Source organism: Tiliqua scincoides, chromosome 3, assembly GCF_035046505.1.
Source record: "Tiliqua scincoides isolate rTilSci1 chromosome 3, rTilSci1.hap2, whole genome shotgun sequence".
In the NCBI taxonomy this organism is placed as follows: Eukaryota; Metazoa; Chordata; class Lepidosauria; order Squamata; family Scincidae; genus Tiliqua; species Tiliqua scincoides.
In genome coordinates this window covers 7,626,000-7,639,335 of record NC_089823.1, presented here as the reverse complement: position 1 = coordinate 7,639,335, position 13,336 = coordinate 7,626,000, and the positions used below count along the sequence as shown (strand labels likewise).

The following is a 13,336-nucleotide window of genomic DNA, read 5'->3' as shown; positions in this document are numbered from 1 at the left end:
GTTGGTCCAGATCTCAGGCGTCTTTTTTAACAAAACATGTTATAATACTTTAATACCAGCAGTGGTGTAGCTAGAGGAGGTGCAAAGCACTAAGTTTTGCAGGGAGGGAGGGAGAGGGGCCACCTGGATGCTGCGGTGAGGTTCCCTGCAAAACTTAGTGCTTTGCACCCCCTTTAGCTATACCACTGAATACAAGCAATGCTCAAAAATACATTTTGGTTTGTTTCTCGTGCCTGACCATGGTTAATCTATGGCTTTCCTTTTGCAGTTGTGTTTTTGGCCTGAATACATTTTTTTACAGAAAAGGAGAGAGAGAAATGATGACCAATCAATCAGTCAGTCATCAATCAGTCAATCGCATTGGCCAGGACCATTTTAGAGAGATACTGTGTCCAAAAATGATAAATTCGTTAGAGAAATATTTTCAAAATGTTCCTTCCTTATTATAATTATCGCCTGTTTGGCAGGCAAAGGACCATGGATCAGGAATGGGACTTGGATTATGTAGTTAAAACTCCCTGTAGTATTCACTGTCATAGCAAAGCATTTCAGGACCCAGATAAAATGCTGTCCCCATTTGCTTGGCCCAACATATAATAGCGTAGCTACAGGGGGATGCAATACTAAGTTTTGCAGGGTGTTTAAATGTGCCATGTAAGTTGCCTTCCCCTTTGTGGTTGGAGCCATTCCTGGTGGTGAGGACAAAGCAGAGGAGACGCCTCCACTTTGCTCTCACCACCTGGAAGGGTTCTGATGGCGAGAGGGAGGAACAGTTTACACAGTGCACTGAGATGCCCTAAAAAACATAGTGTTTTGCCCCTCCCCCATAGCTGCACTACTGCCAACATATCCCATGCTTCTTCTCAGACTTGCACCAGCAAAATAGCTGGTGCGGGTACTTCAGTGCACCAGAGTCCTCTAAGGCAGTGGTCTCCAAACTTTTTGGCCAGAGGGCCGCATAAAGTATCTGGCATGGTGTTGAGGGCCAGGAAAAAAAAATGTAAATATAAAATTTATATAAATAAATTAGAGATGGAACTTAGATGAGTGAATAAATGAATGAATGTAAATAAATGAATGTAAATGAATGAATGTAAAAAAATGTAAATATAAAATTTATATAAATAAATTAGAGATGGAACTTAGATGAGTGAGTAAATGAATGAATGGGTTCATTCATTCAACCTCTCTAGCCCTTAGAACACCCTTCAGATGCAACCAGAGCACAGTTCTAGTCACGTTCGGCCAAGTGGGCCAGAGGCTTTCAGGGAACAAGAGGCTGGCTGCGGGCCAGATAGAGACTCGCCATGGGCCAAATCTGGCCCTCGGGCCAGGGTTTGGAGACCCCTGCTCTAAGGCATGACAACAGCCTCACCATCCCTGACCATGCTTGACTTTGCCCTGTATGTTCCTAGGTTTCCAGCACAATGATGATGCCCCCATAACCATGCAGTCCCAGAGGCATCCAAGCAAGTATGGTGTAGCCTACTCCACACATGCCCAGAGGAGACTGCAGACTCTGTTCCGGCTTCTGCTGTCCACTCTGGAGTTTGGGTGGAGCAGAAGACCAATGGAAATTGCAATTGTGTGAACTGTCTTTGGTGTTTTATTCTGCTGGTGAAACTCCAGTCCTGAGTCAGATTTTTAAAAAACCGACTCCTCAAACAAAACTTTTCAAAAGGAAATGTGACTTGTGTGAGAACATAGAGTTGGATATACTTCAAGCAACTGCATTTAGCGCTTTGTTTTCATTGCAGTGAGCAGGAAATTAGATGGATGATTCTCAATGGAGTCATGAAGATGCTAACTCGCTTGTGTGATGTGCAACATATAGCCTAGAGACAGTGGGGCCAAAACCAAATGCACAGAGGTCTTAGAGCTCCCATTCTGTGGTTTCCAGGAAGGGAAAGCAGTAGCTATGACATCACCCACATCCTGGTCTGTGTCCACTCAAGCAACATTCTTTTTCATTAAAGCCTCACAGGAACATGTTCTTGGCCTTGTGTGTGTGTCTGTGTCTGTGTGTGACTCTCGAGCAGCTTTAATGTGCTCTCTGCATTGCATACAGTGGCCAGAATCCAACACTGAGTCATGCATGCTTAAGCCTATTGTCTTGCAATTCCAGTGCTAATTCAGTTGCGGAATTCAGTAGGGGAGGGGGCCTACTGGCCCCACCCCTGCTCAAGGCCACTAGCTTCCTATGAAAGAGTCTACATGCAGTAGCATAGCTAGAAGGGTGCAAAGCCTACATGCAGTAGTGTAACTAGAAGGATGCAAAGCATTAACTTTTGCAGGCACCTGAATGCAGCTTGCAAGCAGCCCCTTCCCCTCCCCTTCTGAGCCATTCTGGAGGTGGGAGCAAAATGGAAGCAAACACCTCTGTTTTGCTCTAGCACAGGGGTGCCCAAACCCCGGACCTGTGGCCACTTGCGGCCCTTGAGGACTCCCAATGCGGCCCTCAGGGAGTCCCCAGTCTCCAATGAGCCTCTGGCCCTCCGGAGACTTGCTGGAATCCGCACAGGTCCGATGCAACTGCTTTCAGCCTGAGGGCAACTGTTTGACCTCTCACGTAAGCTGTGGGATGAGGGCTCCCTCCACTGCTTGCTCTTTCAAGTCTGTGATGCAGCAGCGGCAGCGATGGAAAGGCCAGCCTTGTTTTGTGCAAGGCCTTTTATAGGCCTTGAGCTATTGCAAGACCTTCATTCATTCATATAAGTTCATCTTTAATAAACTGATTTATGTAAACTTGTGTAAATTTATTCAAATTTTAAATGTAAATTAATTCTTTTTCCCCCGGCCCCAGACACAGTGTCAGAGAGATGATGTGGCCCTCCTGCCAAAAACTTTGGACACCCCTGCTCTAGCAGATCAGAATGACTCCGAAAGGGAGGGGCCACTTGCATGGCACGGTAAGGCCCCCTGCAAATGCCTGCAAACCCCTGCACCCCCTCTAGCTACTCTACTGCCTACATGCATACAAAGATGTCATTTCTGTCTGCACGCACTGCCCAGCTCCCCAACTGAGCCACTTTGATAAACAGTGAAGCTGTTTATGAAGCTGCCTTATTCTGAGCCATGCCATTGGTCCATCTAGTTCAGTACTGTCGACACTGGCAGGCAGAAGCTCTCTGGCTTTCCAGGCAGGCCTCTTTCCCAGCCCTGCCTGGAGATGATGCCAGGGATTGAAGCTGGGTCCTTCTGCAGAGAAAGCAGGGATTCTGCACTGGAGGTAGAGCTCCATCCCCCAAGAAGCAGCATGCCAAATCTTGCTGTCCTTTTTCGGACTGCAGGGCTAGAATTAGTCATTTCCACAGCCAGGTTCTCCACTTTTCACCTCCAAGAAATGGGATGTGAATAGCCATATTATGAACAGTTAAAAGGCTTTGTGCACTGTTGTTGAAATTCCAGGTTTTTACTGCTGGGAGAGCCTGCTCCGACGTGTTGTGTAGTGTATGAAATTTAGCATAAACTCACACCTGACACCACCTGACAGTCCTTCTCACAAGGCAACATCCCATGTCTCAGAAACAGAGAACAGAACACACAGTCCTTAAAATGGGCAACTTTCCTGACCTAAAGAAGCCACACCTGAAACACCTGGTGAAAAGTTCCTTCTTGTGCAAGGGGGGAAAGTGAAGAGGGGTCTGCATGGAAATCACACCTCTTCTGTATTTTTAGGGGTCATAACACAGATTGGGAGAGTTAATCAGAATCTTGCTTTCCTTCTGCTGTCTTGACTGTACATAAGAACATAAGAACAGCCCCACTGGATCAGGCCGTAGGCCCATCTAGTCCAGCTTAGTTCAGTCCCCTTTTAAAGGCGTCCAGGCCATCACCACATCTTGCGGCAAGGCCCTTCATGCTACAGTCTGTCATTCCTAAGCGACTCGAGAAACTGACATTTCCCACCATCTGGGACAAATCATATCCTCCCCCAACCACTCCACTCATGCACTCACAAAAAAACCCACCCTCCACCTGAAGCCATTGAGATTATAGTGATTAGGAATCTGATACATACCCAGTCCATCTGTTTTAATGGTTTGACTCTGTGGTCCGACCATATGGCTCTACAGGTAAAAGGCAGGGATTCACAATGCCAGCTTTCAAATGTGCACTGATTATGCGCCGGATAAGCTTCTTCCTCTGGCAGTACCCCAACTTGGCTTGTCTTTGGGATTTCCATGATATACAACGTGATGCCCAAGACAAAAGCGAGGACTCCACACACTGCATAATGAATGCATGGGATTTGGGAGGGGCTGTTGCTTGATGGTGGGGCAGTGCTTGACTTGCAGAAGGGCCCAGATTTAGTCCCTGTCAGCATCTCCAACTGGGTTGGAAAAGATCCCTGGAGAGCCAACCAGGAGTTCTTCACCTTTATATGATCACAGACCCCCAATGGATTGCCCAATATGCCCTTGTGCCCTAAAACTAATCCTATATCCCCTTTGCCAGAGTGCCGAAATCATCATCAACCCTATTAAGTACCAGTATGAATTCAAAAGATGTCAACAGCTTGGTTTTACATTAAGTATACTAACAGCCCACTCCTTCTCCCCACCCACTGGTGCAGCCACACCAAAAACAGACTCAATGTATGGGGGGGGCAGAATAGATTAGGAGGCTTTAGCAGGGTGAAAAGGATTTAAATCCCCTTACACCTCTGTAAGCCACTCAACCTGCAATGGGTCTACTCAGATCAGCGCTAGCAATTTAGCTAGCACAAGTCTGATGAGAGAAGGGGGGGCAGGCTGCTGCCAAAGGGAATAGGGTCTGGAGTGTGCCATTGCCGCAAGATCCACCCCCCTCCTACAGCCTCCCTGCTCTCCGTTCCTCCCCCTCACTTGTATCTCAAAGGTGCATAAATTTTGTTGTGCTGTAGTGCAATGACAATAAAGTTACTACTACTACTACTACTACTACTACTACTCACTGCCCAGTTTCACCCCTTCATTGCCTACATTCTGCCCTCCCACCTCCTCCCCACCTTACCTGTTCCAATGGCCAGTGGTTTGACAATGTATATAGGAAGGCTCTAGCCTTCCCACTGGTGCTCCAGTAGTGCGCAAGTTCATGCGCTGCCAGAGTGCTTTTTACAGCTGGTGCTGACTGTTTTACAGCCATTGGTGCCAGTGGAATGCAAATTCCGCTGCTGCCCAGCCCTGGTAGGATTAATTTTTTTAAAATTGTTCAGAGATTGGGTCCCATATCTCCATAATTTGGTTCACAAACCCCATATCCCCAATTAAGAATCCCTGGATTAGATAATACTGACCAAGATGAACCAGTGCCAGGTTCAGTATGTAAAGTTTCATGGGTTCAATAATTTATTGCCGCAAGGTGTTGTTATGGTACTCAAATTTGGTAGCTTTAGAAGGGGATTAGACACATTCTTGGAGGATAGGTCCATTGTGACAGCCAAATGATGCCCCCATGTTCAGAGACAGTATGCCACTGTATACCAGGTGCTGTGGAACAACAGTGGGTAAGGGCTATTGATTTCACATGCAGCTTGTGGGCAATCCAAAGGCATTAATGTGTCTGCTAAATGTGCCTCAATGAAATGTGCTTCATTGGGCCATTTCATGCACTACACAGAAGTAAACCAGGGCTGTTTGAACACTGAACAGGGAGCTTTTTTCCCCACGAACATTTTGCATTTTTCAATGTGTTTTTACCAAAGACCTAACAATGGCAGTGTCTATGTTGGCCACTAGGCAAGGCTATTCTTCTAAGCATGGAAGCCCAGCCTACAAGCCAGGTGGAGAGTGGACCCCCCCCACCCCACCCCCAAAAAACACATTATTCCAGATAAGGTTGACATTTATTTAAATAATAAAGCCAGCATTCCATCTGTCACTACCACCCAGCTGCTCACTCTCCACACTCCTTGTTGAGGGGCCTGCTTGGCTCCACTCCAGCCTGGATCATCAGAGAATGATGCTGCTTGAGGGCTTTCCAAGCTCATGAGAATGGTGGGAGCAGAGATGCAGTGAGACAAAAGATTCTCAAGGGAGAGCCAGCCTCTGGGCTGCCCCTTGGACCAGTACGATACCTGTGTTTTTGCAGCATTGGAAGTTAATTTTAGATGCAAAAGATGAGGGGGAGAAAGGATTAAACCCCCTTCCCCCTGTCCTGCAACCCTGATTTGAATTGCACCATCATGGCTGCTATTACCACTTTGGAGGGCACATGGATCTCTGGTGTCACATCTAATCTTGTGCTAAAGTAAAGCTTGGAGGGCTGGGAGTGTGAGGAGTTCCATTTTGATTCAGAAGCAAGCGTGCTGCCTCTTGCAAGAGTTTGGTCAATACTTTTGGGAAAACGTGGCAAAAATGGACCTGCCTTTTGCAGGAAAAACCGAGTGTCTTCTCCCTTCCTACTGGCTGGGGTGGAAAAATCCCAGCATTTTAAACAGCAACACTTTTTCTTGTGAAATGCTGCTCTTTGGCATTTCCATCAACTCTCTCTTTAAACAAAACACACACACACACACACACACACACACACACACAGAGCCTCTGTACACATTCTGCAGCATATGTATTGGGGAGGGGGCCTGTCTGCTTGAAAAATACAGTCCATAAAACAATTAGGAAGTACACAAGCTAATGATAAATGTTAGCTTTTGGAAATGGGGTTTAAGGAAATTAGCATAATCTGATTATACAGATTCAAAGAACCTTCCAGGCTTGGTTTGATTGTTCCTTCCCCATCTGTGACTATATGTTGCCACCGTATTCAGGTTTATCATCAAGGACTGGGAGATGGAGTGAAAGCAACTTTCAGTTCCTTCTATATTTTAGGGGGGAAAAAACAGCACAAAGCACTCAAGGAAGGTCTCTTGGGACTAGATGTTCCTTCACTCTTTAGTGCAAGGAGATAAGCATCCTTGCGGACCCAGGCTTGCTTTGCTGCTATCAGGAGCTCTGGAGCAAGCATTTCAATTATAGATAATTTTAAAACAAAAAGCTTTTGTCAATACTACAAAATCCAGGAAAATATACCCTGAAAAGATTAGGTTTAGAGAAACCTTTCCTTTAATAATATATATTTTTTAAAAACTGTACAGGCATGGGGAGGACAGGGAGGGAAACACAAATCCCTTCCGTCTAATGACAGAAACCACAGGCAGCTATCTTGGATTTGGAACAGAAATGGATGCCTTGAGGCATGATCAAAGGCTACTCTGTGTATTAGTGTTCATCGTAAGGGGAAAGCATCACATCCAAAAGGAAATATTTTTGGAGGTACAACACTGCCAAGATTTAGCACCTGGAATGGAGAGAATATACTTAGCATTTATATAGAATTTTCAGGTGTCTGAACTTCACATATGTAATCATCCAGTAATCTTTCTGACAAGCCTGTAAGACAGGTCGGTATTGCATATATGAAGAGAGCTGGTGTTGTGTAGTGGCTTAAGAGGATGCACTACAAATCAGGCATCCCTGGTTTTAACACTGCCTCTGTCATAAGTCTACCAGGTGACTTAGGCAAGATACTCCTTCTCAGCTACAAGATGTGTTGGAGTTGGTGCAACTCCATCTGCTGTCCAGAGGGGGCAGGATGCTGTCCAGAAGGGGTCAAGCTATGACCCAGTGACTCTGACCGTTCTACCTGTTCTCTCTGTGATCCTTGTGGGGGTGTGGCCCTAACCCTTTATCCTTCCTTCTCTTCTGAGCACTCTCTCTCTTGTCCTCTGACCACTGACCTGTTAAGATGGCACACAGCAGGGCTCTGAAGCCCCCGCCATCTTGAGCACATGGCATGCAGGGCGAGGCAGCTCTAGGGCCTTGGTTGGCAACCTTCAGTCTCAAAAGACTATGGTATAAGCCTACAGCACCTGGTATTCCCAGGTGGTCTCCCATCGAAGTACTAACCAGGCCTGACCCTGCTTAGCTTCCGAGATCAGACAAGGGCCTTGCTATCTAAGTAATAGCTGAACCTCTGATCCTAATCAGATGCTGTATATATACACTCAATGGAACTGTAAGTAAACAACTTCTTGTTTTGCAACTTTAACAAGCCATTGCCTCTTTGTCTTTTTTCATTGAATAGCAGTTAGCTAGGTGAGGGAGGTTCCCTGGGGTGATACCCAAAAGGGGGGGTTCGCTGCTTAAGCTACTCTGCTTCCCCCCAAAGAGGAAACTACTTTTAATTTCCTCCAACAAGATGTGTATGTTTGTGTGCAGTGGCATAGCTAGAGGGGGTGCAAAGCACTCTGTTTTGCAGAGAGCATTACCGCAGCGTGCAAGGGGTCCTTCTTCCTCCCCTTTGGAACCAGGCTTATGGCTCCATTTTGCTCCCACCTTTTGGAATGGCTTCGAAGAGGGCAGGGAAGGGACTCTTGCATGCAGCAGTGAGGCTCCCTGCAAAACTTGGTGCTTTGCACCCCCTCTAGCTATGCCACTATGAGTGTGCATGTGCATGTGATTTTTATCTAAGCATAAGGCACTCTGTTACCCTGCACATGCCCGATCTCGTCTGATCTCGGAAGCTAAGCAGGGTCAGGCCTGGTTAGTACTTGGATGGGAGACCGCCTGGGAATACTGGGTGCTGTAGGCTTATACCATAGTCTTTCGAGACTGAAGGTTGCCAACCAAGGCACCCATACTCATGGAGCTCCATTGGCCACCTTGTTTCCAGGGTCAACCCACAGTGCTGTGTATTGAGCATTTAATGCAATTGAGCATGTATTTAACTTGAGCAATAAAATGTAAATGGTCTGGGGGGTGGCGCAGGAAGGACTGCAGGCGCCGCAGTGTAAGTGGCCCCTCCTACTTCCTGTCAGAGCCGTTTTGCGTAGCAAGGGCAACACACTGGCTGCCTGCTCATTGCCATTGCTGCCTGGAATGGCTCTGACAGCAAGTGGAAGGGGCCACTTACATGGCGTGTTGCAGCACCTGCAGTACTTACCGCACTGTCCCCCCCCCCACTGAAGCTATGCCACTGGGTCTGAGAACAGGGTGAAGAACTGCATGAGGCTGTCTGGCAACTAAGATCTTCATTGGAGGCCCCTCTTTAGGTGTCCTCACACGGGGAGGTTAGATGGATGGCTACCAGAAAGAAGACCTTTTCTGAGTTTACACCCTGATTATGGAAATCCTTCCCAAGGAAAATATTCCTGGTGTCTTTGTTATTATCCTTTATAAAACTGAGAAGGGGGAGAGAGATTTGGGTACTAGATTGTAAGTGCTACCCCTGAACTCAATTGGCCCCTAGATTGTTCTAGAACTTGCCCATCCAAAATGGATTCATATTGGCTTCAGTCGTTGCCACGGATTCTTTGGAGCTTGCTACTTCCCTTAGCTTCCGGTAAGGTGATTGGAGGAATTACAGCCCAAACTCATGCCTGTCTACTCAGAAGTCCTATTGTGTTCAATGGGACTTACTCCCAGGAAAGTATGTATAGTATTCCAGCCATAGTGGGGAGGGCTCCAGGGAATTCCCTGACAGGTACAGGGACCCAATATGCTTCCTACCTCCTCCAGAGTTCCAGCCTATTTTTTTCCAGACATCTGTGTCCATAAAATTAATCCATTGATTCCAGAATAACATTGGAATGCAACTCACAAGGCCCCATAAAAAATAACCAGCTGGTACCTCGCTGTACCCTTAAGGAAAACTTAAGAAAGTTCTAATGCAGAAGACTAAAAGGTTTGGGCAATGAAAAATTACAACCCTCCTCCACAAAGTCAATTCTAAGTAGTACTTCCATTTAAATGTAATTTTAGAAGAGAACGCTTAAAAAAAAACCCTTCATAATAGCTCTTAATAATCCATGTTCTCAGATGAAATAATAAACTGGCTAATTTCTCTCCCCTCCCCCCCTTCACCACCACATTCATTTTGCCATCGACATTTAGCATTGGGAAATTGCTGCCGAGACACTGCCATGTTTGGGAAACGGGAGCCCATTGTGCGGGCATAAAAGGAGGATCCCATTCAGATTGCAGATTGCTTGTATTTTGAAAGAGAGTCTGTAGTCGGTTTTGTCCATTTTCGTCGCACAAAAAAGCCTGTCCAATTGTAATTAAATGCAAGAGCATCCACAATGCTATAATCATAATTGCTGGAATTGTCTCTACAATTTTCCTCAGATCTTCTGCAGATGCTTCATCTTTTATGCTCGTGCCACCGGGTTCACATTTCCATTTGGTAGATGTTGTCCTCAATTTGTTGCCACATGTTTCATGTGTCAGCATTGTGTATGCTGCTCTCCTCCCCCGGCACTCCAACCTCCTCCCTTTGAGGAACAAAACAAAGGGGGGAATGCACACCAGGCCACAGACAGGCATCGCAAAGCCAACCAAGAACATTTGTTTTATTTTAATACATTCGTTTTCTCCCATTTTCCCATCATGAAAACTCAAGGTGGCTCTTCGAAGGTTTCCAGGATTCTCCTATCTCCATACTGAGCAGATCTGGACTTGCACAGTTTCAGCAAACTGACTCTGATCCCGTGTCCTTAGACCTGCACAATCAGTTCTCCCAACTGCCTGATTGCAGGTCTGACCTTGCAGGGTGCACGCAAGGAAGCTTGAGCCACAGCATTTATTTATTATTATTTATTATTAGATTTCTATGTCATTACCCTGCACATGCCCGATCTCGTCTGATCTCGGAAGCTAAGCAGGGTCAGGCCTGGTTAGTACTTGGGTGGGAGACCGCCTGGGAATACTGGGAGCTGAAGGCTTATACCATAGTCTTTCGAGACTGAAGGTTGCCAACCATTTTTGTAAAAACCCAAAGCTGTGTACAGACAAGCACACACATAAAGAAAGTTAAAATATTGGAATCAAACATTAAAATAAAAACCATTAAAACAATTTTTAAAATAACAATAAAAAAGCAGATTAAAATGTCAAATAGTATACAGCAGCATAAAAGTTAAGAAGGGGTCCCTAAGGAATGCCTTCCCCTCCCCCCCCCAGGCCAGGTAAGACACATGGGTCTTCAAACCCCACCAGAAACCATATAGTGAAGAGGCTGCCTTCAGATATTTTAGCAGCTGATTCCAGAGGCATGGTGCCAAAACCAAGAAGGCCCTACACCTGGCTTCAGATGGTAAAGGTGTCCTAAGAAGGGCTGTCTCTAATGATCACAGGGGACTTCAGAAATATATGGAGGAAGGCGGTCCTTGAGTTATCCTGGTCCTATACAGTATAGTGCTTTAAAGGTCACCACCAACACCTCAAATTGCGCTTGGAAAGGATTGGGCAGCCACTGTAGCCTCTGGAGTAACGGCATAGCGGATTCCGAGCCCCAGTGACTAACTGAGCTGCTGCATTCTGCACCAACTGCAATTTCTGAACTGTTTTCAGGGGTAGCCCCACGTGTAGGGCATTACAGTAGTCTAACCGGGATGTCACTAGGGGATGGACCACCGTCGCCAGAATATGAGCGAAATACAACAGGCAAAAGACCCAGCTATGACCAGGAAGATTTGGAAACCCCAAGAGAGCCCCTAAAGTCATGCCTTTCTTCCACCAGGGCTTGAAAGGCCGGTGAATTTTGCCTGAAGCAAAAAATTTGAGCCGAATGTGTTCCTTTTCAGACAGAAATGAAAGGAATTTTAATGGAAGCAAAACAGATTTTGCTTAAATTAGCAAAATTACTCAGGAGAGGTCTGGGCAACACTAACCGCTCAATCCTAATGTGGGCTAGTGCCAGCGCAGGAACTGGCTGCCGAGTTGCATTGAACTCAGTGGGGTCTACTTCAGAGTAGACATGCATACACAAGCATATCATCACTGCATCAGGATGTCTCTGTTGTTCCAGTTCTTATTTCAGAACTTTTGCAGCAGTTCTTGTTTCCGTAGTTTATTCATGTCTTCCCCCATTTGCACAAATCACTTTGCACACGCATGCGCTGATAAACACTGCAAAAAGCATTCTTGATGTAATTGAAAGTAGATTACATCAAAGTGATTTCTGCAATGTTTTACCAATGCACTTGGTACAACAAAGTGAAGTCTTGATCTAATTGTACATACAATTGTGCACGTTGTTTTGTGTGATGCTTTACTGATGACAAAAACGCATGTGCACCAGGACAGTATTGTGCAAAAAAAAACCCTCTAAAAACCAACATGCACATGATCACAAAACCATACACAATATTTTTTTATTTTTTATTTTTTGGTATGCCTGTATATTAACTCCAAGAACAGCAAATTGTTTGGTTCCAAAATTCATTTGAACAATTCCCTAAATTTATAAATGCTTGAGGATGTTGGGATGGGGGAACTAATTTCCACTGTCCCACAATGGCTGCCAACAGATCACTGAGTGCCCCAGCAGTAGCCATTTTGGAAGCATTACTACAAGAGGTGGCAACGCTCCTTGGCCACTGCCAGTTTCTGCCACACGCGCCTGAGCAGGTAGCTTAGGCTAGTGCAGGGGTGTCCAAAGTTTTTGGCAGGAGGGCCACATCATCTCTCTGACACTGTGTCGGGGGCCGGGGACAAAAAGAATTAATTTACATTTAAAATTTGAATAAATTTACATAATTTTACATAAATGAATATATTAAAGCTGAAGTTATATGAATGAATGAAGGTCTTGCAATAGCTCAAGACCTATAAAAGGCCTTGCACAAAGCAAGGCTGGCCTTTCCTTTGCTGCTGCTACTGCATCACAGACATGAAACAAGAAGCAGTGGAAGGAGCCCTCATCCCACAGCTCATACGAGAGGTCAAAAAGTCACACTCACGCTGAGAGCAGTTGTGTCGGGCCAGTGCGGGCTCCAACAAATCTCCGGAGGGCCAGAGTCTCAGTGGAGACTGGGGGCTCCCTGAGGGCCGCATGGAGAGGCCTCGAGGGCTGCAAGTGGCCCCAGGGCCGGGGTTTGGGCACCCCTGGACTAGTGTAATAGCATTTTCAACCCATATTCTACCAATGATTGTTCTAGCTTCCCTTTTTGTGCCAAGGCAGCTAACAGTGTTAAATGGAAATGAACAATGATGAGCAGCCAACTTAAAGAAGAATGAAATAAGCAGCAAAGCTAAAACCAGCAGAGGGAGAAGACTGTCATCCTTCCAACAAGATGAGAGCAGTGGCGTAGCTAGAGGAGGTGCAAAGCACTAAGTTTTGCAGGGAACCTCAGCATGCAAGCAGCTCCCCCACCACCACCACATCTCCTTTGAAGCCAAGCATATGCCTCTATTTTGATCCCATTCCCCGAAATGGCTCCAAAGGGGAGAGGGAGGGGCTGCTTGCACAACACATTCAGGGGCCTGCAAACAGCCAGCCTGATCCTAACTTGCTCTGGAACAGGCAGGCCATCACGCCTGTGCTGTATCTAGCGCCATTTTCGGGCTGTCTGAGG

General features: G+C 46.1%; 2 pseudogenes; both read left to right on the top strand.

Annotated features, from left to right (window-relative positions):
- Positions 1-8,450: 8,450 nt before the first annotated feature.
- LOC136646949 (5S ribosomal RNA) lies at positions 8,451-8,571 on the top strand (annotated as a pseudogene).
- Positions 8,572-10,583: 2,012 nt separating this feature from the next.
- LOC136647157 (5S ribosomal RNA) lies at positions 10,584-10,702 on the top strand (annotated as a pseudogene).
- The last annotated feature ends 2,634 nt before the right edge of the window (positions 10,703-13,336 follow it).